Here is a 27,290-nt window from a genome sequence, read left to right as displayed (position 1 = left end):
GTTAGAGCCTCGAGGCCATAACAAGCAGAGTTTTCATCTAACTTCTGCCTGTTTGCCTCCCTCACTCTATCCTGTGGCGTTTCGGTCAGTTTCCAACTGGGGAACTAGGTTTGAGTATCGGCGTCGACTCCACATACCACGATTTCAGGCAAATCACTAAATAAATCTCTGCATGCCTATGAACCATGCAGGTGACTTTGTGTATTGTACCTGGTACTCGTGTAAAGCGCTCCAATACCTTTATGTAGAGTTTGTGCTATATTTCAAAAACTGCAGAAAAATACACTAAGGTAAAAAAAACAAAGCCCTAACCTAATGGAATACAAATAGATACCCATTTACTGGCTTATCTGTACAAAGTGAAGCCAGAAAACCTGGATTAATTGCGGCTACTCCGCTTAAATTGTGTGATCTCAGGCAAATATTGTATTTCACAAAAACTTTTTTTTTCTTCGTTGTAGCCTAAGAAAGCCTGTTCAAACATGTGAATTCAAACTATCAGTTGTACAAAACGTAACTTTTAAAAATAACTTCAGTGTAATGCTATAATGTGCCCTATTAATCACAAAATGCCCACATGTTAAAGAAATGCACTTTATTTGTATTTTGAAGAGGCTTTATATTTAATCAGTGGCGGCTGGCATCTATAGGGTTGCCGGGTATGTATATATAAAACATTTTTTTTAAACTTACCTGAATAGATGTCCTTCACTCCGCTTCAGAACTGGATCTCTTTTGAAACGGATGCTGCAGTAATTGTGCATGTCTGGCTGGCCGTCGCAAGATAGCCGGCCAAAAGGAACATGCGGACTTTGAAAAGTGCATAGCCAGCCCACCCTCCTCCCTGCTGCAGTCACTCAGCAGCAGCCCGCCCTGACGCTCAATTCAGCGTGGGCGAATGAAAAATAAAATGGTAATATAGAACCATTTTATTTTTCATTTTATGTGGGGCGATGCTCATCTGCTCCAAAGAAGAAGCCACCCTGATGTGTGCTATATGATTTACATAGAAAATAATCTAAGGACTCGCATTGTACACTGGCTCCAAGATCTAAGTCCGACCCTTAGCTCGGGTCATGCTTTTCCTGTTAATTTGTTGGTTCGCCCACCTCTAGATGAAAAATGCTATATTTTGAGGATAGTACACCAATGTTATTGTCTCCCCTACCAGGAAGTGATGTCTCAACTTACTGGAATCTTAAATCCCGTCTAGGAGGCTCTCTACAGAGACCTCTGTCTGGCCAGAGCCTCCTTTTGAGGCCCTCCTCTGCTGCCCCCATTGTACAGAGCTCTGTTGCTTATCTCAGTTATGGACGTACGTGGCATAGATACACCCACTCTATGTGGTGCTAAGTTTGAGGTACTCCAAACCGCCCATCTCACCCGGGGGCAGAATTGGTACGTGGGGCATCTGTAATGGGTTTTGTAATAAATCAAGGGTGATGAACAGCTTTGCAGCGCAGCTGTGGTCGCTGTTGTGGGCAGAGGAGGCTCCTCCGCTAAGGCGGAGGAGTCTTGCCTCACTGCTTTAAAGCAGTGCAAAGTAAAAAAAATGATAATTACGGAACGTCCTTTATTATCATCTTATTTTTAGGATTGCAGTTGCACTGCGGTGCAGCCAGATTGTTAAAGCGCGGTGGGGCCGGCTTCCCCTGATGTCGAGGCCGGAGGAGTTGTGACTGCACCTTAAGTGCGCATGACGAGTAGGCAGGCTGTCTCGGGCCGGCCAAACCGTCATGCGCACTATGCCTGTTCACCACAGCCTGAGTGTAGAACATGCCCAACCTCCTAGTCACGCTCTAAGCGCTGAAAGCACAGTGCTGACGTTGTGATTGGTCAGGGGATTTTGGGAGGATGTGTGCTTCCTGGTACCCCCTGGAGGAGAGGCAGGGGCTGGCGACGCCGACCAGCAGGTACGTTTGGTTTTTGTTTTTCATTATTTTTTCTCCCCCCTCCCTATAACCCTCACCACCCTCCCTAACACCGCCACTGCTCCCTACCAGCCACCACTGGTTGTGGGAGCCCTATGTACCCACTCCAAGAACAAGCCATTCTTTGTGACTTCATTCTTTGCAAGGAAGTGCCGCGGCCAGACTTCACAAAAGCACCACACATGAAGCCTCTTTCAGTGGGTGAGGGGGGGGAGAAAGGGGGCTAGAGCAAGGAGGGCGCATGCTCCAGTTTCTCTTCAGAGAGGAATCCTGCTCCCTTCTCAGCTCCCACCTTATGGAGGACGTGGGGGTATTAAAAGTGCACATAGAGTTAGCTAAGGACCCCTTTTGCTTGCTGCTGTGAGTAGCACACAAAGGATGCATCTAATTTAAGCTTGGCTTTGTTTATTCTTTCTGCTTTGGGCTGCTATTAGGACCCTGCTTCTTAAGCGTCTGAAAGGGACCATCGCTTCCAAGTTTCCCTTGTACATGCGTGATGGTGCTGCTCGAGTCCAGATTTTTTTCCTTTGGGTTCTGGGACTTACAGCCTGATTCATCAAGATAAATTGCACTTGCAAAGGGCAAGATTCTCAGAATCTTGCCTTTTGCAAGTGCAATTTTTGCATTTGGGATTCATCATCCCAAATGCAAAATTCGCTATTTAAGAATTCGCACATTTGCGAAGAATTGCATTTAAGGAATCTCTATTTGAGATTCCTTATATGCAATTCATGAATCTTTTTAAAATTGCGAAATTGCAATTTTGGGCCGCTATTTACCGAGAGGTCCGACCTCGAGGTAAATAGCAAAAACTTAGAAAAATGCATTTAAATGCATTTTTCTAAGTTGCATGTTACACACACACATGTCGTTTGGACAAGTGTGTGCACAACACCAATGTAGATTACATTTCAGGGGTGCTACAGGGTGTCCTTTGGACACCCCTGCACCCTTGAAATCGCATCCTTATTTGCGATTAGCTAATTGCTAATCGCAAATAAGGAATAACTCCCCATGCATTCCTATGGGCCTGTAGGCCCATAGGAATGCATGGGGAGTTATTCCTTATTTGCGATTAGCAATTAGCTAATCGCAAATAAGGAACATGTAGGAATCGCAATATTTTTTGCAATTCCTACATGAATCCCGTTTTGCAAGTCCTTAATAGCGATTCCTTATGAATCGCTATTAGGGGCTCGCAAAACGGGAGAATGATGAATCTGGCTGTATGTCCTTTATGATGGAATAAACCAGACTGCAAATCCCAGAATAAAATAAAGAACTGGACTAGAGTTGAACATCACGCATGGATACAGGTAACTTGGCAGGGCTGAGGGAGCCCTGGGTTCGGTTGTTTCAATAGTGGCAGCATTGGTCTTCTCCAACTGGTTGGAGAGCACGGGACCTTTTTAGGAAGCCCTCGTCTATTTACTATATATTTTTTTAAAAAGCTAGTATTGGATGTTTGTAGATGGGCTAGCCATTGGCTAGAGGACCAGCATCCCACCCTGCAAGATTTTCCCCAAGCCTGTTTATGGTTGTAGACAAGGCTGAGAGCACTCTATCAAATGTGATTAATGTGTATTTGGTCCAAAAATGGATATCTGCCCGTCACATGGACCTTTGAGCAAACCTCGTTAAGCTTCTCCAAAAACTGCTGCTGTGGCACCTTTGGGAGCTTGTGAAGATTGAGGAGTGGGGTGGATGAGCAGTGACTGCACTTACCCAGCTTCTCTCTGTTGATAGACCTTCTTTGTGCTTCAAAACATTAGTTCCCACTGTGCACCCAGAAGAGGTGAAGTGAATAAACTAAATATTGTAGTCTAGATAGACGAACCACACAATTAAACCTCTCTCGCCTAGGTGAACTGTGTATATACATATAGATCTATTCACACTTGTAGCTAGACAGACACTAGCGCGCATTCAGATATCGCAGCTTTGCAGTGAAATATATATAGTTAATTATTTTTGTATGTATTGTCAGGGGCAGTGGTGGAGGGGACAAATTGAGCTGGGACACAAGACTCCCACCCTTCACCCGAGTAGCTAAGGAATAAATCAATAAAGGGGAATAGCTCATAGTTCAATTGTAAATGTGTGTTTAGACGGCTTTTTAATGAAAAACCCTCCGTGTGTTTCAGTGAAGCCCACGTGTGTAATGTACTGTGCGGTCTAATGTGCGGCGTGGGCTATTTTCGTAAAAGTAAGTAGCTTCGGTGCACCTTTCACATTGAGGAGAGTGCGGGATGTTCATTAAAGGTCAATGCTCATTAAAGGTCATTCGAGTGCCTCCGAGCCACACAGTACAACCCCCCCTAGTATGATTATCCAGGAATGTAATGAGAGCGGCACATTCACCCCATCTAGAGTAACCCTGGGCGTCACGAGGAGGCTCACCTGAATATTATTAATTCTCGTCACCGCGCGCGCAGTGCTCTCGCTCACGGAGGCGCCCAGGCGCGCTCCAGTCAGGCCCCCTCGAGACGTGCGTCGGGGCGCGTCTCACGGGAGGCGGATCCGTGACTAATCTCTGGTGCTGCAGGCCCCTTGCGGCGACTTCCACAGGAGACGCGCAGCCCTTGTAATGAATATTAATATACTGGTGCCGTTTTCTAACTGCGCTCCTGTGGTCTCAGTTGTTAACGCGGCCAAGAATCCACAAGGCGTAGAATCCTTCCAAGGAATATACCAAACCTCATGCACGACTATCGCAATCACTGATCACGTGTGAGGTTGAGGGTGTGTGAATGACCCAAGATCACACACTAGCATAACACAAGCACCTCTGCTCAATTCTATAGATTTCTAAAGCCCCCTTTTTCTAAGTCTTCTACTGGGTTAGTGTGGTTAAAGCACCCCTTTTCTAAGTCTTCTACTGGGTTAGTGTGGTTAAAGCACCCCTTTTCTAAGTCTTCTACTGGGTTAGTGTGGTAGGCTGTCCAGAGAGAGGGGTAGGTGTTTAGACATCCTTTCATGTGCATTGTTACAAAAGGGGGGATGTAATTGCTAAATTGCCCTAGTGAGGATGTCGCTGCTCGAAATGCAGAGCTCCAAAACCGACCAGATCAAATAACAGAGATATTCATCATAAATCTTAATTTAAAAAAACATAACCGGTCTTCTTTTGCGTATATGTCGTCATGATCAAAAGTTGATGCCTTTAGTGCGAAATCACTAAGAACATGTTTTTTTTTTTTTGGGCAAACCGAACTCGTTATAACCTTATTGTTAAGATGAGACACCACTGTGTTGGTTCCGAGGCTGGGACCTTCAGATAACTACTCTATCTCTACAGTGTACGCATTATCCACTGTGCTAGCCACCCGTCCAAGACAAACCTGAAAAAAATGGATGGGCGTTAAATAATCAGTGCCAATGTAGACTGAGCTTAATGACCCGCAGTAACTCCTGACAAACGTCTTGTGCAAATATTTGACTGCTAAATAAATCGGAGGAAAATGACTGCTAGCTGGGCTCTGGGCGGGTTGGGTTTTCCTGTGTCTGGACGCCTTTGGGCTATGCTACCTCGTCTCAAGCAGCCTAGCATTCGTGTCACGAAGGTGGCTATACGTCAGCATCTTTGCGACCAGCAGCTGTATGAGCTGCCTTCACCACATGAAAGTAAATATCGCCAAAGCCAATAGGCCTCTTATTGTCTCAATCCGTTTCTCGCTTTGAGACTAGTCAGTACAGCTGCACACTCAGGCTGTAAACACAACACTGTATCCCTTGGTTAGTGTGAGTAGTAGGGGTGGTGTAGATCGTAGTAGGGTCTCAAGGGTTTGGGAAGTCTTGATCGTGCAGGTGATTGAACTGGCTTCTATATCTAACAGGTTAATTAATATGAGAAGATTTCAATGTCTGGTTCTCTGTCCTTTTCCTTGTGCAGCGATCAACAGACATGTTTGAGGGTCTCACTTTACAGAAACTGTAATGGGAACCGACACAAGTCATGTTATTTGTTGAAGTGGTTCTTATCTTTTAGAATTATTGTGACCCCCTCTTCAGTTCTGGGGTTTCTTATATTGACTTTGTCTACCAAAGCATCACAATCTCCACCATTTTAGATGACATTCCCTGATGGGGAAAGTCTCACCCAGGTGACGCAATATCCTTCTATTTTTGATAAATGGATTCTGGTGTCTCTAGAAGAGTTGAGCCCAAGGTGAAACTAGGACTTATCTTCCCCACTTGACACTTGTCCTACACATTAATAAAAATCCAGGTATCATTAGTATGCCCCCTTCCCCCCACCATCTGGCCAAATTAATTAACTGTTCACTGTCAACTGCGGCCGTGCCTGTAACTGCGGTTGTGTCACTGGACCCAAGCTGGACCTGGCTGATGAGCCCTAATAAAGTTAAAATCGGACCTAGGTTGCTTGTGTTCTTATTCAGGGAGGACCTGGCCTAGCAGTTTGAACTGGACTGTCTCCACTGAAGTAGGGTCAAGACTCATTTGCATATGGCTGGGTCCAAACTGGGGTGGCATGGTGGGTAAAACATGATCGATTGGGATGTGGCCCGATTGATCACCAGTGGCTGCGATTAATTCAACCTTTCTATCCATCACTTTGTTGTTTGATGAAGAACTTGAAGGGGCCACCTAGTGAATGATGTTAAAGTAGGGCTCAAGTAGTCCTCATCATGCAAAGGAACATTCTGGAATGGTGATGGTTAGAGTTACAGCCCTGTGTAAAGATTTTTTGTTTTTCTTCTTTCTGCTGCACTGACTGGTCCCTTTAATATGGAAGTGGTTACAATATTATTACAAAGGCACACCTATAACGGCCAGAGTTAGGAACCAAACACTCCTTATCAAATGTATGGATAATTGGGTAAGTGATGAAAGCTGAGCTGCCTCAACAGTTACAAAACCAACGTGAAAGACATTAATGTCTAGATACTGACTGATTAGCTCTCTGGCTTGCACACAGGATAGCATCTCCACTGATTGATGGTAGAAAGTAACCCAGGTTATCAGTCGGCGTCAAGACAGTAAACCATGACTTCCTCCTGGATGCGTTTGAAAGTAAACTAGATTATTATGGATGGGAGAGCCCTTCCATTGTGGAAGAAAACCTGGTCGGACCAGGCCTGTGCTAGTTGTCCTAAGAACTGTCTAGTTCTCCAGGGGCTTTTTCTCTCCCCTCTTTTATTTACAATCTGTATGATCCTACTGGCTGGGACAAAATGACGTCATTAGATTTATCTCCAGATAACTGATGGGAAAAGATCCAAAAATTAGTTTTTCAAGAGAAAACCCCTGCAAATTATTACAATTTTTTTCAGTAGAATAAATAAAACCCAACTTTCACCTATATTGCTGAATGTAAATCTCTTCCATTGATTTTTTTTTTTTAGAGAAACTTTACTAAACGCATAGCAGGAAATGAGGTTCATTACTTAAAGTACACACATCATGAACCTCCTCCATCGTGGCCAACATTTTTTTCCCCTTGGTACTACATAAAAGCTGTGTTTAACTTACTGTAGAATTCACTGTTCCACCAGCGTTTTGTTGCAAAGACCTGTCCATAGAGGTGAGAGAATATTCTTAAGGTGATCCCTGATGCCCTTCAATTAAACAGTACCCCTTATTTTTTTATATATGGGTTAGTGTACTCATTTGTAATACATTAATCTATTTTAAGACAGCATCTGGTGGTGACATTGACAGTTTGTGTTGTTTCAGTACCAAAAGTACTGAAAGGTGTTGTCTCCAGACACCCAAGCTGCATAGCAGCATACGTGGAAAGCACACCAGACAACAATGAGTATAGCTTGGCCATCTCATTTATTGTGACTTTGACACGTTTTCAAACAAGATGACGAAAACCTCCTGCTCGTCAGCTCTCTGGTGGATTGTCTAGGCAGGCCTGCTGGCTCCCTTTCATGTGTTTGAAGTTTAACAAGCTCGCCTGCTTGCGCCTGGTCTGGATGTCACTGCACTCCGAAGAACATCACTGGGCTTCCAGTAGTCTGGATCTGGACTGTGCTTAGCTGGTCTCAGGCATGTGCAAAATGCCTTGTTTTATGGTGTTTGCTCTCAGGAGAGGGGTAGAATCCTTGTGTGACGTCTGGTTCACGCAGGCCTCTGTTTTTGATTTATTCGAGCCCCCACTTTGGATTTTCACGCTACTTTTCCAGTCTTTTGTATTTGGCCAGCAAGGCTGTCGTTTTATTTTAATGTATGCAACTGTTTTCATGACGCACTAGCAGCGACTGCGCGAGCTGAACAGCTGTGATATTTTAGAGGGTTCAAGTGACAAATCAGTTTAGTTAAATGATGGCACCTAGTGGAGATTTCCAAAAATGCACCGAAGGAACTTCCGCTAGATGGCTGTATTGAACTGCAGCGCTATGAAAACATCCCTGGAATGCAGCATAGCCGAAGGCCTAGGGACAGTTCATCCTAGAAATTCGGCTTGTATAGCAAGTATCCCTAAGGCTGCCAATGCCACTGCGAGATATTTCCTCACTTGAGTCACCGACAGGTGTGCACTTGACCATTTTACCAGGTGCCTCTTGTGTGTTAGTGTAGCGGAGTACCTGTTGTCCTCGCCCCTTGCTGAAGCTACCTTTCCACTGGCCTAGGTCCTGTGACCCCTTTATATCGACCTCGATCATTAATTTACATTTATCGCATGTAAAGGAATATTGACTCAGTAAAGACTGATAAGTGAAGACCGGTACGTCGTGTACAAGTGACAATTCCCTCTTGCCATGCGAATAAACGACTGCCACTTGTTAGCACTGCTGTCAAATTATCAAAAGGACAGTACTGCATCTTGGCGTGCACCTTCTTGATGTTCCTGTTTTGCTTTTGCAAAGGCAGGTTACATCAGGCCATCAGCATTGATGTAGCACACGTCGGTCATATGCATGGCCTCCTAGCACTGTCGAAGCCTGCTCGGCTTTTCACGATAATGGAGTCTCTCAGTGGCAGGGGTCCTGGTGATATGGTGGCATTGTGTGTGGTCAGTGAAGATGTCGGTCTGGTCAGTGTAGTGTTTTGTTTAGTGAAGCTTGTTTTTGTGCAAGAAATATGATGCATCAGATCATGGAAGGAGTGTTCGTAGGGTCTTGTCTATGGATAAAATAGGATGTTGACGTGTGCATTGTTTCAAGAGGGTGAACCGGTGTAGATTGCCCAGCATGTTGGGTCTGTGCTGTTGGAGCAGCGTTGTTTAGCCAGCTATTAGCGCTTCTTCTCGAATGGTTTGTGTCCCTTCCATATGATCACTAATGTCTAAAGTATAGTTGTATGAAGAATGGGGTGTGCTGTTAAGATGGGGAAACTCATCCGACTGTGGGCCCATGAAGAGTTGCATGTAGTGGTATTTCAGGGATGTGGGAATGCCGCCCTGTGGAGCAGCAGGTGGTCCATTGTTTCTGGCTTTGAAATTACTGTGTCTGAAAACTCTGGGTCTGGTCTTACTGGGTGCCGATCCACACGTGGAAAAACTACTGGGAAGAGAACCAGCAGCTGAATACAGAGGTGTAGCGTGTCCTCACCCAGCCTAGTATCACAGGGAAATAGAAAATGCTTTTCCAAGAAAGGCTGGAGTCTCCACATCCCTCCCTTCCCCCAACACCTTGCCACCATCCAACAACCCGTACTTGCACCGGCCCTGCAAATATTTACAAAATGCTAAACTCAGCTGGTAAACATCAGTGTTAATCTCCCCGTAAAATCTAGAAAACACTGTTAAAGAACCTGGTTACTTAGGATTTGGCATGTTATTCCCCATTCTAGGGGTTTTAAGTTGTGAGCCCCAATAACTTGCAAGGAGATACCAGAAAGAATTGTTCATTTCAGCCCATTTGTCTTCTCACTGAGTTAATAGGTAACTTAGAATATGGCCCTGTATGGCACTACTGGCAAGGGAGTGGGGTGTGGTCTGACTAACCTCAGTGAAGGGTGGTTGTGTGAGGAGAGACGGGAAACCACCTTTACAACTCATTATTACATCGCACTACATTTACAACGCAGACTTTACATCGCAACATCCTTTACAACGCATGCCACTACAACAAAGCCATTACATTGAATGTCACTACAACGCAGGCATTACATCGCATGTCATTACAACGCATAGTACCCCTATAATATCCAACACTTACCCTACTGTTGCATCCCCTGGAGTTAGAGTAGTAATCTTTACTCCTACACTATCCAACACTTACCTTAAATGCAATTTAACGGTATGCGTTGTAAAGGTATAATGTGATGTAAAGGAATGCGTTGTAAATGTAGTTAAAAACAATTCTTTGTAATGGCATGCAATGTAAATGTATGCGTTGTAAAGGATGTTGCGATGTAAAAACTGCGTTGTAAAGGCATGCGTTGTAACGTCACACATTCGGAGAGACATGTTTTGTTGGGGCTGGAACACTTTGCTTACTATCTGGGGTTTGTGCCATAGTGTACATACACCCTTAGTTTCACTCTCTAATCATACTAACTCTGATGTTGTGGTATGTATGCCACAAACTGTTCAGACGTGGATTTTATTGGTCAGACAACCAGAAGTTGTTCTGCAGCATGGATAGTGAATTCACAAAATGGACACACTGATCTCTACACAAAGATGTGTCCACTGAAGGACGTTTTATACAAGACATTGGGTGGTGCTGTTAAAAGATGAGTTTTCCCTGGTTCTGAAAGCAAGCACTGTCAAGCCACTGAATGCTATCTCTACAGTTTTGAACTGTGCATTGATCCCAAAACTTGCAGACTTTTCAACTTTTCCAGGAGAGAAAGGAAACTAAAGAATCTAAGTAATGATCAGTGAGAACTTAGTTTTCTGCAGACCCTGGTCCATATAGTTCTTGTGTGTCTGAATTACATTCTTACTTCGTCCCTCTCACTATTAAACTAACAAACCTATATTTTTGCTTATCTATCTAAGCATTTTTTTTTATCTTATTCTAATTTTCTTTTCTTTAAGACGAATAGCCATAGGTATGTTTCAATTTCTTGGAATACAGAAGTCTTTCTTCTAAGTCAGTTAGACTATCTTACTAGCATCGACAGAAGGCAATTCCCAGTATGCACTGCAGAACAGTAGTGCATGCATCTTTGATGCTGTGCTGGGTTTTGGTTTTAATGTAAATTGTAGAGTGTGGCATTGTTCACATCAAGTGGATCCAAATTGTGGTCCACCTATGCCCAGAAGGGGTTCGATCTGTCTTGATGCTTTCCCCGTTTCTTGTTCATCTGAACTGCCGATTGGATTGATTGTAAGTAGAATTTGCACGATATTATGAGATACAATGGAGTTCATCCTTTCTCAGAATATTGAAGCAGATTCTGCTCCATAGGCAAAGGAAGCATCGCCTGTGACAGCAATCTCTATTAGAGAGACCGCACCAACACTTTTTCAATGGCTAAGACAAGTATTTGGCACCACAAATGGAATTCCTTTAATTGAACAGCATCAGCATTTTTTCAAGAGGTTTGCAGTAGCTTTTTAATAGAACTGTATCAGCACTAATAAGCTGTGCATTTAATAGGACTGTACAGGAGCATATCCGCAATGCTGCCCTATATTACATTGGGACAAAAACATATGCTTCTTAGAAATGCTAAATAAATGCAATAGGCCAGCAATAGCAGTACTATTAGACTTCCAGTAGCCAGGCATTTCCGACGGAGGAGGTACTGTAAAGTTCCTTTTGGTTATTTATTAACATATAAATGTTAGCACAAAGTAAATTACCCTGTTTACGTGCCCTCTCCCTAATCAAAAGGTTTTTTGATGCTTGTAAAGATGTTGAAAATCCAGTGTCCAGTAATGGGACTTAATCCAGTGTCCAGTAATGGGACTTAAATGTTGTAGTTTAAACAAGTCTGCACTCACACACATCCCGGCATGTTTTTTATTTTCATACTCAGCGACCATAACAAACTTTGCTCCAGCTGCAGGCTTTGGTTCCCCATCCTTGAGAAAACAATTCAAATATCAGAAAAACAGGCACTGCTGGAAGCCCGAAAAACGCATGCTTCTCAAGTCCTTGTTTTATTTGTTTGAGTCAAAGGATGTTTGCAAGACTAAACATGACAAGGCCCAGTCTGAGGAAGTGAAGCCAGCAGCCTGGAACTCCAAGGGGCCATTTCTGCTTGAGGTCTTTCACGTAAACCTACAACCAGGAATCCTCACTGTGCACATCACTGTTCTTTGGTATGGAGCATTGCTCGCAGCTGTTGTTCTCAGTGCTGGTTTTAATGATATTGCTGCTCACAGTGTGATCTACCGCATGACAATGGACTGAATCAGGTATCATTGTCATGTCATTGTACTTAACCATGTTTTGATTACATTTACTTTAGTTTGCTTTTGTTCCCTACTATATTTATTTCTTACTAATGTCGCTCGCAAGCTGTCTCTTTTGTTCTATGGGCATAACAGTGCTCTTGTACTGTAGTCCCCCTGTTGGAGCCTTGGTCTGGTGTGCTGGTACATCTGTTGATGGGACCTTACCATTAATACAAATAACTTTACCTTACCTACACCTGCTGGCTCCTCGACCTATCTGTGTGGCACCTGCCAGCTTCCTAAACCTCTTTACAGAATGTTCATGGCAGTGGCTCACATTTGAAGAGAAACCTTGCAATTTCAATGCTAATGATGCAACAGAAGTTGATGTGCCACTAAATGTTGCTTTACACGAGTAAGCTATGTGATAGTTCAATAAAGCAGCCCCCAGAGGAACAGCTCACCATAATGCTATCAACCCATAGATGTGCAGCACTGGCCATTGCAGGTGAATAGGGCTTAGCTTGTTTGAGAAGCAGTTCAATGTGGACTGTGGTACCCCAGATAAGTAGGCTGACAGGGTACCTCCGTCTCATGAAGACAGAAGGAGTGGGTTCCTGTCCATCCCAGAGGATGGAATTTTGAGGTCTGCTATCATATTCAAGTTCAGGACTGTGGAAGAGCTTTTCCTGTCCAAAGGATGGACTGAAGACTGAAGATCACTGATCTCAGAGGCCATGTTCAGGGCTGCTCTTTATGGTAAATGATAGGCTGATTGGGGCAGATATTTGTCCCAGATTATAAAAGACAACATATGTACCTCTTTTAGAGTGCAAGGGTTAAGGTCCTCTGCTCTGGATCCCACAAGCTAGACTAGGGAGGGTATTCATCCATTCCAAAAGAAAGGCTGCGGTCTACCTAAACCCAGAGAGCGCGATGAGGACGTTATTGTTCCTCAGAATTGTCTGATGACCGCAGCTTTATCCCAGGTGAGACACCAAGGAAGATTGGGCTTGATCCTAAAGGAAGAGCTGAGGAGAGGGATGGATTCTTGATCTCAATGGATTGAGGAAAATGGCCTTCCTTCGAGATGAATTGTGGAGGGTTACATCCCACACAGGAGGAAGAGATGGGGATGATTACATTGTCCAAGAGGGAGGGGTTGGAAGTATTGGGCTCTGGTGAAAGGGCTGAGTAGGAAGGCCTGACCACTACTGCATAAGATGAGCTGCTGGGATCCCAGACAAAGGGCAGAGGAGAACTACACCCTACACCCCCCTCCCTTCAAGGGCTTCTCTGAATCCCATAGGAAGAGCTGAAGAGAAGGACCGCTCTCAAATGAAGGCTCAGGAGGACAGCAGCTATGTCACATAGGAAGGGCTGAGGGGAGCTGCTCTCCATCCTATGGGAAGGATTGATGAGGACAGCAGCCCTTTTTCCTGGAGTAAGAGTGGGGTAGGTGTCTTGGTCTCCACCCATCACGAGTAGCAGAGAAGGATGACTGCTGTCCATCCCAGGAGAAGGCGGATGCAGTTTTCTGTACCAAAGGAAGGCCGAAGAGCAAGACTGCTGCCCATCCAAAATGAAGGTTTGAGGAGGAGATCTGCTCGACATCTTAAGGATAGACAAGGGAAAGGCTGCTCTCCATTCCAGAGAAAGGCCAGCAGACTATTCTCCATCCCAGAGTACAAGTGTAGGAGGAGTGCTGTAGACAATGGAAGGGGTGTAGCTGAGATCAAACACTTCAGAGAACTATCCTCAGCCACTAGCGGAAAAGCACTAGGCAGCTGTTCACCTGCTCTCCCTGTGGAAGATCTTATCTTATGGAGGACTGCCATTAGCCCTTAAGGAAAGTCTACTTTCTTACACCAATTGGAGAATTAAGAAGGATTGATTGCATCTTCTGGAAGAAGGGAATGGAAAACTGTCTGCAGCGGAATGGTATCAAACAATGTAACTACATAGGACGTAGCTTGAGAAAGATCTGCCACAAGCTAGAACATCAATGTGCCCTGCAGTGAGTTCAAAGAACTTTTGAAACAAGAGACAAAGTTAAAGAGCTTCTGGTGTACAATAAAGCACAAGCAAAAATTTGTGTCAGGAATTTCAGAGGAAGATTGCAGGCGGAGAAAATAGGAAAACTGGGATAGAGATTCCAGGTGGCAATAGGACGGGCAGAAAAGAGATATTTAAGAAGGTAAACTCGACACAACACTGGAGGTTAGCCTCACAAAGTTCCCTAGAAATTACCACATTTTGGTGCGAAACTGGTGTAGGTGTGACATAGCTGGACCATCAGCTGAATGTAGGGCTGAAGATAGGTTTGCATTTCAGAGTCCTGCGGAGGGTACACCAGAGTAGCAGAGAATGATGTAATGAAGAAAAGGTGGAACCTTCTTAGGAGAGTAGTATTTGAGGAGTTAGTCTCCAGCAAAGAGTTCCATATTTATGGAGATTCCAGTATGAAGGTACTTTGGATTTTACTGTAAAAGGATGTGAGAGAATTCCACAATATAGCGCTTCAGCATGCACACAATGGCTATCCACCTCCGTTTTCAAAGATTTGGATGTTTGGGTGATTTGTTTTTTTGCTTTTTCAGTATATATAATATTGGATTTTTGCTTTAAAAGCAAATAAGCTGAAGGAGGGGAAATGGAGGTAGATAGAAAAGCAATAAAGTAATACAGACGAACTTTTGGTGATTTCGTGCTAAGCAAAGACATTTTTTTTTTTTAGCATTTCTTGACAAATATTCTTAAGCAGCCCACCATCTCCAATCAACCGTGAAGAACAGCCGGAAATCGGGAGAAAAGGGAGCCCGTGCAGCCTGAGTGTTAATGAATCTTAAACAGAGCACGGATGGAAACATCAGCCTGTTGGTATAAGCTGCACGTCCGGCCTAGCTGCTGTCGCTCTCAGTTACTTGGTACCCAGGCAGTCTTTGACATTGATTTAAATAGTGAGCATAGAGGCCTTTTGTTATCGGTGGCAGGGGTTTGAACTGTGGTGCTAGGACTTGTTGGCGAGTTACAGATGGTTCGGCTGCCGTGATCTCGGATCAACTTGTTGAGTAGGAACACTTGGTTCTGTTCCAGACATTCAATTTTTATGACAATTAAACTGCCACTAACAGGGCTGAAACCTGATCAGTCTACTGAAATGTTGTGAGTGTAAGAAGATGGCCGTCTCTGTGTTCTGGACGAGTGCAAATGTCCTAAGAATGTTTATTATTCAAGGAGAGGAATTTTCAGCTCATTTAGTTAATCTACTGGGTTATTTTATGGCCAGTGTATGTACGTGATCCTCTTCGGTGTCCGAGGCAAGCTATTGGAAATGTATGTTCCGTAATAGTTTGTTTCCGTCCTACCGTTAGTTAACCTCTTCGAGGCTATTGACGGAACCGTTCCGTCACGGCTCGTGGGTGAGCTGTGCTCATGACGGAACGGTTCCGTCACGGCCCGCTCGCCGTGCCTGCGCGGCGCTGATTTCGCGCCTGCGCGGCGTGTTTCATTAAGCGGGCGGGGCCGTGACGGAACCGTTCCGTCATGAGCACAGCTCACCCGCGAGCCGTGACGGAACGGTTCTGTCACTCGCGCAGGTCAGCCGCGCGCCCCTCCGCGACCGTTAGTGCTGCGGCGGCATAGCCGCCGCAGCGAAGGTGTTAAAAATACTTGGTGAGAAGCTCCACTCCCCTTACTGATTAGTTGAGAATATATTTATAATGACAGAGATGCTCCAACAACCATTTCAGTGGGATTTCTCCAGAAATTCTAGATCTAATCGGAAGCTGTGGGTATGATCATGTTCAGTGGGGAATGTCGGACCACTTTTATCTTCACTAGTTACAAGGCGGGGTTCCAAATTCCATGTAGTAGAAGTTACATCACTCTAACCTTAATGTTACCTGGCCAAGACAACCATTGGTCAAAGTTCTGAAACAATTGCAGCTAAATTTTGCCGTAGGTAAGACTCTCGGTGCTAACAGGGGCGTAGATGGAGAAGGGTGTTACCTCACCTCCCCAATAAATCTTGTTCTGATAAGTAGTTGGGTACAGGTGCTTTTAGCTGGGTAGTGTGAGAAATCAGTTCCATTTCAGCAGGAATTTTTCCGTATACACAGACAAAAATGCACACAGTCTTTTACTCTCTGTTTTGAAAGTCCTCAAAAAGATTGGTTTACAAAATATTGTGTTTTCTCTATTGGTACTCCTACCAATCTGCATTCTTCTCCCTTTCCACTGCCCCTTAGGCCCGTTTCATGCACCCCATGTCTTAAAACGCATTTAAACATTATTGGCCAGCTTGATTGTCACAAACGCTGAACACCTCACCCACTCCCTCCCACCCCCCATCTTACTGACCAAGCTACGCCCGTGAGTGAATGGCATGGTACTGCCAAACTATTTAATGTGTAATGCAAGTATAAAGCATGGAACGAGCCATGAGATGTAAAACGCAGAAATGTAACACTTACAGCCTAATTACAACTTTGGTGGTGTGGTGCCAGGTCCACCTCAGCGCCAAAGCTATGGTTTGGCGGCCCTCCAGATTAAGAGTTTCCTCCTGTCATGGTTTCCCCCTGCATGCACCACAGGGTGCAGAGGCACAAGGAGGCCCTGTAGGGCCCCTTTGTCTACTCTCTGCCAGACATTTCATGGAGGAGGAATCTCCATGAAAACCATGGCAGAGAGGAAACTCCGAATATGCTTCGCGGGACTGCGTGTATTGATGCCTCCTGACCGCCGCAACACCACCTGGCAGTTCCGGTAGGGCAATGGCGGTCTGACCTCCCTAATCGTAATGGGGCACTGCCATCACACCCAGAGTCTGACCGCCCGTGGACCGTTAGACCTGTAATTGAGCCCCAAGTGAGCGCCCACACACTACATAGCCCTGTCCATACAGACAGTAGCAATGTGCATCGCTCCTTTGTCCTCCCATTCACTTCCTGTAGAATTCTTAATTGCTCCTATTCCAATGATTATTAACTTGTCTTTGTTGCTCCCGCCTAGAGCCAGTCAGTAATTTACACTATGTGAGTCTATAACTTCATTTAGGGATAGGAAACAAACCTGCGCTGTTTGCCTAGTCTTGCATCAGCAACAAACCGGATTTCAGAGTGTTTGGTTGGTTTATCAGACTTATTGAGGCATTATCACTGGGCGGCCCTTTGGGCGTGTGGAGTTGCTGAGTTATAGCCGCACACTGGAGGAGCCATCTGCAGCGAGGTCTGGTCCTGCCTTCCAACCGAACATCTCTTTAGGCCATGTCGTGATTTATTGCACGGCCCTATCGCTAGCTAATCTTGTAAAGCCTCGCTCAATGACCTGCTCTAATGATCATTGTTTTTTAACTATGATATTACTGCCTTTGAGAGTATGTCTGTGTGCCTTCTTAATATATCTTCAGAGGAAAACATTGCCCCAGCTTTTGTTTCTCTCTCTGTGTAAGACTCAACGTCTAGAGAGATCTCTGTAACACTGTAATAAGGTGATGATGACATTTATACGGCTGTCATGGGTACTGAAGATGATTTGGTTAGGAAGGCAGGGAGGGAACTGCAAATGAAGATTATGAATGTCTAGAAAATATGCAGTTGTTGACAGATGTTGCAATTATTTATCTAACAGAGTAGCTCAGCCTAAATGCACCATTTAAGTGCTTGTGTCAAATATAGGCAGAACAGATTCCTGGGCCCCGTTTAGAAGTAGGTATTTGAATGAATAGGAATATGAAGTGTGGCGCAGCGGCCAGGGTGCCTGACTCCGGACCACGGGGTTCACAGTTCGATCACTGGCGGCAGGTCTGCCCAGCACCATGTGACTCTGGGCAATAGCTCGCTTAATCTTCCCGAGGGCCCCCACCGCCGGAAAACCACTTCGGAGGTAGCTGTGCGCTTTACAAATTCAAGGTCATTATTATAAATGAACGAATGAAAAAGCTCCTAAAGTGTGCACTACTTGGAGAGTGTCACAGCGCTAAAGCATGAAAATGTTCTTTTTCTGTAACTTCCATTACTGTTATAAAATTGTGCATTAATGTAGGGACTAGAGGGAGAATCCGCAAAAAGAAAACTTAAATTTAACCCAGAGGAGGGCCAACAGAATGGAGATGGAATACTGCTTACTGCTTCTGAGGCAGGGTACATAAACCTAATTGAGGGTCTAAGCTGTCCACTATATTTGGCGGTGTACATCAATAAGCTAGTCGCTTTGCCCTTGTCGGAACCAGGTTTGCAGCCTGCTTTGCATCTCTTGCCTAGGAGAAGGTTCTGTGCGGATGTATTTCAATAATGCGGAAACTCGTAGCCATTTCCCCTATGCTTAGATTCCCTGCCCAGGCTGCCACTGTTTTCGTTGGATGGATTGACAATGTCTGGATTTATACTGAATATGTTTCCCAGTAAAGGGGTTTGAGAATGTGAGAGGTGTGGCGCCCACCCTCACTGTGGTTACTGAGGCTTCCAGTGAGCACTGTCTAGAAAGCCCCCACTACAGGGTAGAGTATCTATAAGCAATTGTTTATATTTTGAATCCCTACACGAAGAAGTATAAAGAACGGCCCATTGTTTGTGATCTCATGGGCAGAATAGCCCCTCTACACCAAGTTGCACAGGCCCAGCCAGTGTGTCCTCCTGTCCCCCTGTCCCGATGGTGTGTTAATCTTTGCAGCTCTCGGGCCCGGGCATACCTCAAGAGGCACAGAGCACCTGGTTGAAAGCTACCTTTTGGCAGTGAACCAGCAGAGGATGATGATTGAAGTGTTTGCCTTCCTCTCACTTAGACACTTACCGTTGGTAGTCAGTCCACTTTATAGCTAGCAGTTCTTTAGATGTCAGCATTTGGCTGCATACAAATCATTTGCATCGGTTTGAGCAAAATTTCTGCCAGTGAAGCTTTGAGCTTGAGATGAGGAAGACACTGGAACTGCAGGATTCTCCACAACAGCAAATAAGTATTTGAAAACAGTGTCGCCACGAGCAAAGCAAGTTGCCGCTGCACGCAGCTGTGAGGCAATAAAGTCAGGGCTTTAAGTGGGCTGGATCCTGCCGCAGCCCAGCCCCGGCAGCTCTACAAAAAAAAAAAAAACTGGTGCTGAGTCCTGTCCCTATCGGGCTCCACATTGTTGAACTCACCCTCCGTGTGTGCCCTGCAGCAGTACCATCCTTAATTGCTTTTTTATATAGCACAGACTTGAACTGAGAATGCGCTTTACATTAACTAGTGGCAGCTCCTCCATTAGGGCGGAGGAGCGCCACCCCACTGCTGTCCGAGCAGTGCAAAAAGGACAAATAAAATGATAATAACACAGTTATTATCATTTTATTTTTCAGTACTGAGCCAGAGCGGGTTGTGCTATTGTGACGGACAGCAGCACCAAACAGGGAGGAGGAGCAGTGGGCACCAAAAGTGCACATGAGCGTTTGTCCGGGCATCTTAAAACGGCCAACCGTCATGCACACTTAGCATTTCTCCACCCGGCTTTGTAGCACCGCTGGGTGGAAAACAGTCCCAAGCACTGTCTGAGCGGCTAACCATTATTACCAGCATGACATTACGACCCTTCTGTCATGCTAGAAATATTACCAGCATGACCACAGCGTTGTGATTGGCTTAAGGGAGTCTTGGAGCCTGTGTGCTGCCTGGAGTCAGGATCAGAAGAGGACGGAGGAGAGGCAGCGGTCAGACACCGCTAAGTGATCTTTTCTTTTCAAACCCTACCCCACGCAGTACAATGAAGCCATGTTGTTGTTTTATCTTATGCAACTGACAAACATTTGCAAAGCCACTAGTCTTGGCTTGTTGTAGGTGTAATATTACTCGTCGTATTATATATCTTGATGCAATGATAGAAGCCGCAAAATACCATTCAGGTGGCATACTATGCTAAGCACTGGTTTATTTTTTTTTGTTGCATGTGTTTTTAAGCAGTACAACAATCATGACCCTTTGAGAAACTGCCCAGTTTGTTATCTCACTTAAAGCCCTGAATAAAGTGTACTCTATTATATTAGCATTTACGTAGGGCATTACACCGTTGACTAGGTGTAAAAGCCCTTTGCTAACAGATCGCATGGAAGAGGCCATAACTGATCTCAAACAATCATTTGGCCAGCGGAAGGACACTGGCCGCAACCTGAAAGCTATGTTAGGTCCATGCTCCACGGCAGGGACAGAAGCATGCAGGAGGAATTGTGCAGCCAGTAGGGAGCAAGAGAAAAGGACTAAGGTTAGGAACTCCACTTATGTAGTCTTATCATTCATCCTCAACCATTTGTGATCCAGTTAAGCCTTTTCAATCAGCCTTGTTCTTTTACACATATGTAGAATATAGTGGCTCTCTTTCCCTGCTACTGTCTTCTCTCCCGCACACTGTGGCTTTACCAGAGGTGATGGAGCAAGGTAGGCGAGCTGGGTTGGTCTTTATTTTACCATTGATGCTTAAGTGGTGTGCGTAAATAAATGCAAACTGAAGTGTCCATGAATAAAATGCGAGAGCCATGAAGAATGTACGGTGTTTGGCTCTCGCATTTTGGTGGTGGGTGAGGTCCATCTGCAGCCTTAAGTACCCCACAATATTATGCGCCTATGTAAATAGCCAAAACAATAAAAACTACAACAGTAATATGACAACTGTGGAATTAACCATGATTTCTCATTATTTACATCTTCGGTATGGCCAAGAGACAGGCACGAGTCACACTGGAGAGATTTTAAGAAACAAATCGACCCTTGTGCAGGTTTATATACACCAGTACCTACAACTTTGAATGAAAATGGTTCTTGTGGCTTCTTCGCTTTTTCTTTTTGCTGTTCTATTAATGATGCAATATAAAAAGTGCAAACTGTAAGGTTACATAGTAATTTTGCTGTCAGTTTCATATAATATTAAATCCATACATTAACATATCCATCAGATGGCTTTGGGTCCGTCCATTTCTCTGTTCAACTGCCATTTACATGTTGCTTTTGCGCACCACAGCAAACACGGTAAGCCCACTTTCGACATTGGCCTTATTACACTGATTGACAACATTATTTTCCTCATATGTGCACATATGCCTAAAAAAAAGTGCACTTCAGTGCAAGAGCTGGTCGGCCAATAACTTCACCAATGTTTTTTTCTTTACATTTTTTCGTTTTTAGGTCTCCTGGCGTTTAACAGCGCGTCAGCGCTGTGTCCGCCAGGAGATCTTTTGTTGCTGACTATGCTTCCCAGGAGACAGCACCGGCCGCGCGCAAAGGCGATCGGCGTAGGCCACGCGCGCGCGAACACGCTCAGCTGCCGTCTCCTGGGAAGCTCCAACACCCTACATGCATGCGCATGCGCATACGCAGAGACACACACACACACGAGCGCCCATGCACGCATGCACCCCCACATAAAGAGAACTCACCCCTGCTGTCGCATACACGCATACACACACACACACACACACGTGCATCAAGCGCCCCCGCCCCGCCCCCCCCCCCCCCGCCGCCACTTACCGCTACTCCGGTCTTCAGCTGCCACCGCGGGGCTCTCTCTAGGGCATGGGCTTCTCTCCGTGGGCGCGGCTTCTCTCCGTGGGCGGTTCGATCCCCGGCCGCTCCTCCTCACACGTGGGTGTCCTCCCTGACGGTTGCATGCGTCAGTAATACCATGTGACCCCAAGGCAGCCACGTACAGCAACGAGAGGGGGCCCACTGCCGACAGGACCCCCAGGTGCCTGTGCTACGGCTCCCTACAGCATTTTAAAGGCGGCGCGAGGACGCCGCGCGAACCTGCACCGAGATATGGAGATACTGAGACAGGAAACAAACCAAACGTTTCCACCGAAATTTGTACAGACTGGAGCAGTGCGTAGGGTTCAGTGCACGCGCGTGTGTGTAAATAAGTGCGAAGTGGGGATGGGCAGGCCATTTTACAAGCATGCAAAACACACTTTGACGTAAAGGCTCTAGGTTCTGTAATAACTACCTTCAAGGTTGAAGCAGATGGTTATGAAGCCGGGCTACGGGGTTCGAGTCCTGGCAACAGCTCAAACACCCTGCAGCGCCAAAGCGAGGCCAGGCGGGGTGCCGGGGGAGGGTGGGCTTAAGTACGGGGAGCCGGGCTCGGGGGAGGCCTTATTTGGGTTCAGGACAGGCCCACCTGCGAGGAGTCACGGCCTAGACGCTTCCAGTTCCGTTCATCCGGTGCACCCTGCAAGGAGGGGCACGAGGCGCCGCGATGTCCGCCTCTGAGCTCTACAGCAAGGTAAGGCCTGCACCTTTAACATGCACAGGGGGCCCGCTTGGGGTGAGGCTGGGAGGGATGGGGTGTTGTTGAAAGGGGTTGACTGTCTCGAAAGAGCACGTAGACCTTCATAGCTGCCAAGGTTTCAGATTGCTATGTGTGACGTTTTCATAATTTATGTGTAATTATGAGTGGCATTTCAGCGGTTATGAGTGATACTTTTTCGGAAGCAAAATCAAGCAATAAAGTCTGGGAAGTCATACATATCTGCAACCTGAAGCCCTACTGCCCTCCTAAACTGATCGTACTGTTAATAAGAAACGAGGACTCCGATGTGCACCCCTCTCATTGAAAGTCCACACTGCACCACTGCAAACAAAAGAACGTTTCTGCAAATGTCAGCAAAGTCAGTTATTGTAGTAGGGTCAGTTAAAAAACCTGCGCAGTGTGCCTGCCACTTGCTCACCTCGAGTAGAGAAAATATCATAATGACTGCAATACTAGGGGGTACTGAATGTAGCCGAGGTTCAGATTCCATTTGCCATATTTTTGTGTACCGCTTTATTTTCTTCTGCTTTACCTGATGTCTTTCTTGACTGCTCGGCCGCTTCCCGGGTGACCTCTTAGAGGACGAGGCAGGCCGCGGTGGTGCAAGAGGCGGCATGCTCGTCACCTCAGCTACCCGGACCTCATGTAATAACCACCTGCTCCTGCAGTCCCTCTGACATGACTGTAGGGCCCGCATCACCATCCAGTGACCGCTGGATCCAGGAGGCGCCAACGTTACCCCTTAAAGCACAACTCCTGGAAGCCTACTGTACACCTACCTGTTCACGAGCCACCATATTGCAGTGCTGTGTTTTAAAATGAAGTTAAAGTGCAATCTGGATTTGTAATGAAAGCATCTGATAACTCGCTGTGGGGGAATTAGTGGGAATTACTACGGTCAATGTTTCTGGATTTTACTGCATAGGCTGCATACAGTACATGTATTTTCCCCCATCATTTTGCATGCAGTAACATTTAAATTGCTTAATATTTGAAGGGAAAATGATGGCTTATTCTCACAGCAAACTGGATATTGTTGGATGTTTGTGTCCCTGGTGCCGTTTTAAGAAGTGTAAATGTTCCAGATGCCAGGATCCTACCAACTCTGTTTTGAATCCAATGAGTGCACTTTAGCTGTGGCCCTTCGTTTAAGCCTTTCCCCCATATGTTGCTAGCACAGAGTGGAAAAATCAGGCGGGTGTCTTCATGGGTCTTTTTAAAATAGTTTGCTTGGCAAAGTTCAAAGAAGAGGTTTTGAAAATGAATTTTGCCTTTTTTTCCTTCAAATTTCCCTACTCATGTCATGCCAATCAGGACAGTTTGCCCATTAACAGACTTCCTCATGTCATGCCAACCAAGACAGTTTGCCCATTAACAGACTTCCTCATGTCATGCCAACCAAGACAGTTTGCCCATTACCAGACTTATTGTGCCCATTACCAGACGTCCTCATGTCATGCCAACCAAGACAGTTTGCCCATTACCAGACTTATTGTGATATGCAGAGACAGTAGCGTAGGAAGGTGCAGGCTGCCCCCGGGGTCATCACTGTGTGTGAATAATAACCGCTGTGAGGCCGTGCATGAGGTGCATCATCAGAGCTGTGTGAATAATAACAGCTGTGAGCCCCGTGCTGAGGTGCATCATCAGAGCTGTGTGAATAATAGCTGTAAGCCCGTGCCAGAGGTGCATCATCAGAGCTGTGTGAATAATAACAGCTGTGAGCCTGTGCCTAAGGTGCATCATCAGAGCTGTGTGAATAATAACTGCGTCAGCCCGTGCGTGAGGTGCATCATCAGAGCTGTGTGAATAATAACAGCTATGAGCCCGTGCGTGAGGTGCATCATCAGAGCTGTGTGCATAATAATAGCTGTAAGCCCGTGCCAGAGGTGCATCATCAGAGCTGTGTGAATAATAACAGCTGTGAGCCCGTGCCTGAGGTGCATCATCAGAGCTGTGTGAATAATAACTGTCAGCCCCGTGCGTGAGGTGCATCATCAGAGCTGTGTGAATAATAACATCTGTGAGCCCGTACCTGAGGTGCATCAGAGCTGTGTGAATAATAACTGTGTCAGCCCCGTGTGTGAGGTGCATCATCCACATTGCTCAGGTCACCCAAATTCCTGCACTCTCTACCACACTGCTTTCAAGAACACCATACTCTTGCACACACTCACACTGCTCACCAATTCAAAGTGTGCTAAAAATTTGATGCAACGCATTGTCATACACAATGCCAATAACTCAAACTTTAATGCTGGGAGACCTATTGCATTGTAAATGCTTGTTTTGTGTAAGTTATCCATGTGCGATTAGCCTATGTCTTAAACTTCTAGTAATTCAAAGTAAAAAAAGTACCCTTCTTTCCACTAGTATCCTATTTCGAGTGTATTAACATTTAAAAAAAAAAATCCTATGTCAGCACTAAATATACCCGTCTGCTTTAAATGTATGGCAAAGCAATGGCTGCCATGTTTGGACGGTATCATGTATTCTTTTTATTTTTGTGGCCTAGGAGTGGAATAAAAGATCTAGCCATTGTACCAACCTGCCAACACCAGATTTAGACTTTGACCATGCTTATGTGTTTATGAAGTACACCTCGAATGATGCTCCCAATATTTAAAGTCACATCAAAAGAAACTTCAGTTCAATTTCAATAAATATAGAAGGTAGTTTGCTTTCTAAATTGGGGAAAAACCAATTATGTCGAACGCTTATTTCGCTTTCTTTGCGGCGTCTGTTTCTCTGGTGTCCATTCATGTTTTGATTTGAACACTGCATGCAGTGACACCATGTACACCACTACAGACAACCGTTTCGTGCCCGGATTGCTACATCATATCATTTCACTGGCGTTTATTGGTGCACGAAAGTTGTGCACTAAAGGAGGTTTCAGTGAGGGGGGTCACGCATAAGGCATTTAATTTACATCCAGGAATCATTTGTTTCCTCTCCCTACCTTGTTCCGCCAGGGTTTCCCCAAATACGCCAAGATGATCGATTCGTTTCCGCCGAAACTCGAGCCACCTGCCCGACAAGCTCCGCGCTCCTTTATGCAGCGCGTCTTGCCGTTACTGAAACCCCTGCTGATTGGCCCATTGTCTGTATGCAAACGAAACCGAGGCTGAGCGCTGAGAAGTGGTTGGCTCGGTGGTTGCCTGGCAGCACTGACCCCTTGTGATGAGATGGTGGTCTCACTACCGTTGCACCATTGTCTTTACCTCACAGGAAGGGCCGGGTCCAGGATTTTCTGCCCCAGGCGAAGGCGAATGTGCGAAGCCCCTATAATTTACATAAGTGACACCTTCTGGGCTCGGGGGAAGCTTCTTTGTGGAGACTCTTCCTAGGCCGCAGCTCCTCCTCTCAGCCACCAACAAGCACCTCGTTTACAACTCATATGAGGCTGAAGGTGTGAGAATTGCTTGGGGGCTGAGTTTTAAAGCTGGGGGGAAGCTAAAGTGCTCAGAATGGGTGGCTCTGAATGGGTAGCCAGACAGGAGGCATAATTGCAGGACAAACCTGCAAAGTGTGTTTCCTTGCAATTTAGATAAGAGGAAGTGTCCCCTTGTTGCAAACAAAGTCAGAGTCAAGGTAAGATGAAGAAGTAGAAGTTTATTATATCAGCCCCACACCTTAAGGCGGTGCGTAGGTCAGTTAGTTAGAATCATTATGACAGTTGGGGGCAAGGGAACGGAACCAGGACAGGCGGAATGTAGGGGAACCAATCAGGTGACAGATGATGCCCTCGCGCAGGAGAGCTGGTAGGCACCACTTGCCAAAGGTTGCAGGGGGGAAACTAGAACTAGGTTACAACACATCTTCCTCTCTAGAGGGTTTTGACAGGTAGGCCCAACGTGTGGCAATGAGAACTTTGGTGATACGTGAACTGGTAAACATTAGTCACACACAGTTTTAAAACAGTGGCAATGAGAACTTTGGTGATACGTGAACTGGTAAACATTAGTCACACACAGTTTTAAAACATTTGGAATATGGTCGGCTCTCCCTGATGTTCCCTGGGCCACAAGGGCATGAGGAACACTCTGTGTGTCATGCTGGGATTACATGTAGGTTCTGCCAGACCTACCGCTGAAGCAGTGACCGCCAAGCTGGGCTTCAGAGACAGAGTGGGAGTTACCGTACAGCTCCGTTGGGTAGTCGGAGTGCGTGGAGTGACCCCCAGGGGCTGGTCTGAGTGATTGACGGTCAGCTGAGTCAGTGGCAGGTGGGAGATGGTGTGAGGTTACAACACATCTTCCTCTCTAGAGGGTTTTGACAGGTAGGTCCAACGTGTAGCAAAGAGAACTTTGGTGATAAGTGAACTGGTAAACAATAGTCACAAACACAGTTACACAGTTACATCCCTAACGTGAATGGTGAGCTCCCGTAAGGGCTCGCTGGGTCTTGTGGTCCGCAGGTCTTGTGCTGGCCCGCAAGACCTGTATGCATCTAGTCAGTTCCTATGTTTACCACATGGTGTGGGCAAGGTACTGGTCTGAGTGCCTTCTTGTTCCCTTTCTCTGATTCCTCATCGTTTTCTCCGCCATGGCACTCCCTTATAGTATTGTGCTCCTGTCTGCTGTAACTTGTACTGACTTCTCCACCCTGGTGAGTGGCCACGGCTTTGGAATCCTTTTTCCTGGGATATTTCCAGGACCATAATGTACTGCGTCTGCGCCTACACTTACTCATACCACAAGTATCCCTCACGTTGTCACTCTCTGGGATGGGTCTGACATCACATCTCTTGTAGTACTCTGTACCAGTGTCACTTGTACTTTCTTTTCCAACAACTCTCATTCCTTCAATACTTGCATCCGCAAGG

At 45.7% G+C, this 27,290-nt stretch overlaps 1 protein-coding gene and 1 pseudogene across 1 annotated transcript in view; both read left to right on the top strand.

The window, feature by feature from the left end:
- ADORA2B (adenosine A2b receptor) overlaps positions 1-27,290 on the top strand; it is a 132,458-nt gene that overhangs the window by 83,905 nt on the left and 21,263 nt on the right. The gene's annotated exons all lie outside the window — the stretch shown is intronic.
- Positions 21,799-21,927, top strand: LOC144825886 (small Cajal body-specific RNA 14; annotated as a pseudogene).

This window comes from Lissotriton helveticus, chromosome 3_1 (assembly GCF_964261635.1).
Source record: "Lissotriton helveticus chromosome 3_1, aLisHel1.1, whole genome shotgun sequence".
Taxonomy (NCBI): Eukaryota; Metazoa; Chordata; class Amphibia; order Caudata; family Salamandridae; genus Lissotriton; species Lissotriton helveticus.
The sequence above is the reverse complement of the archived record's forward strand: the minus strand, read 5'-3'. Positions and strand labels throughout refer to the sequence as shown.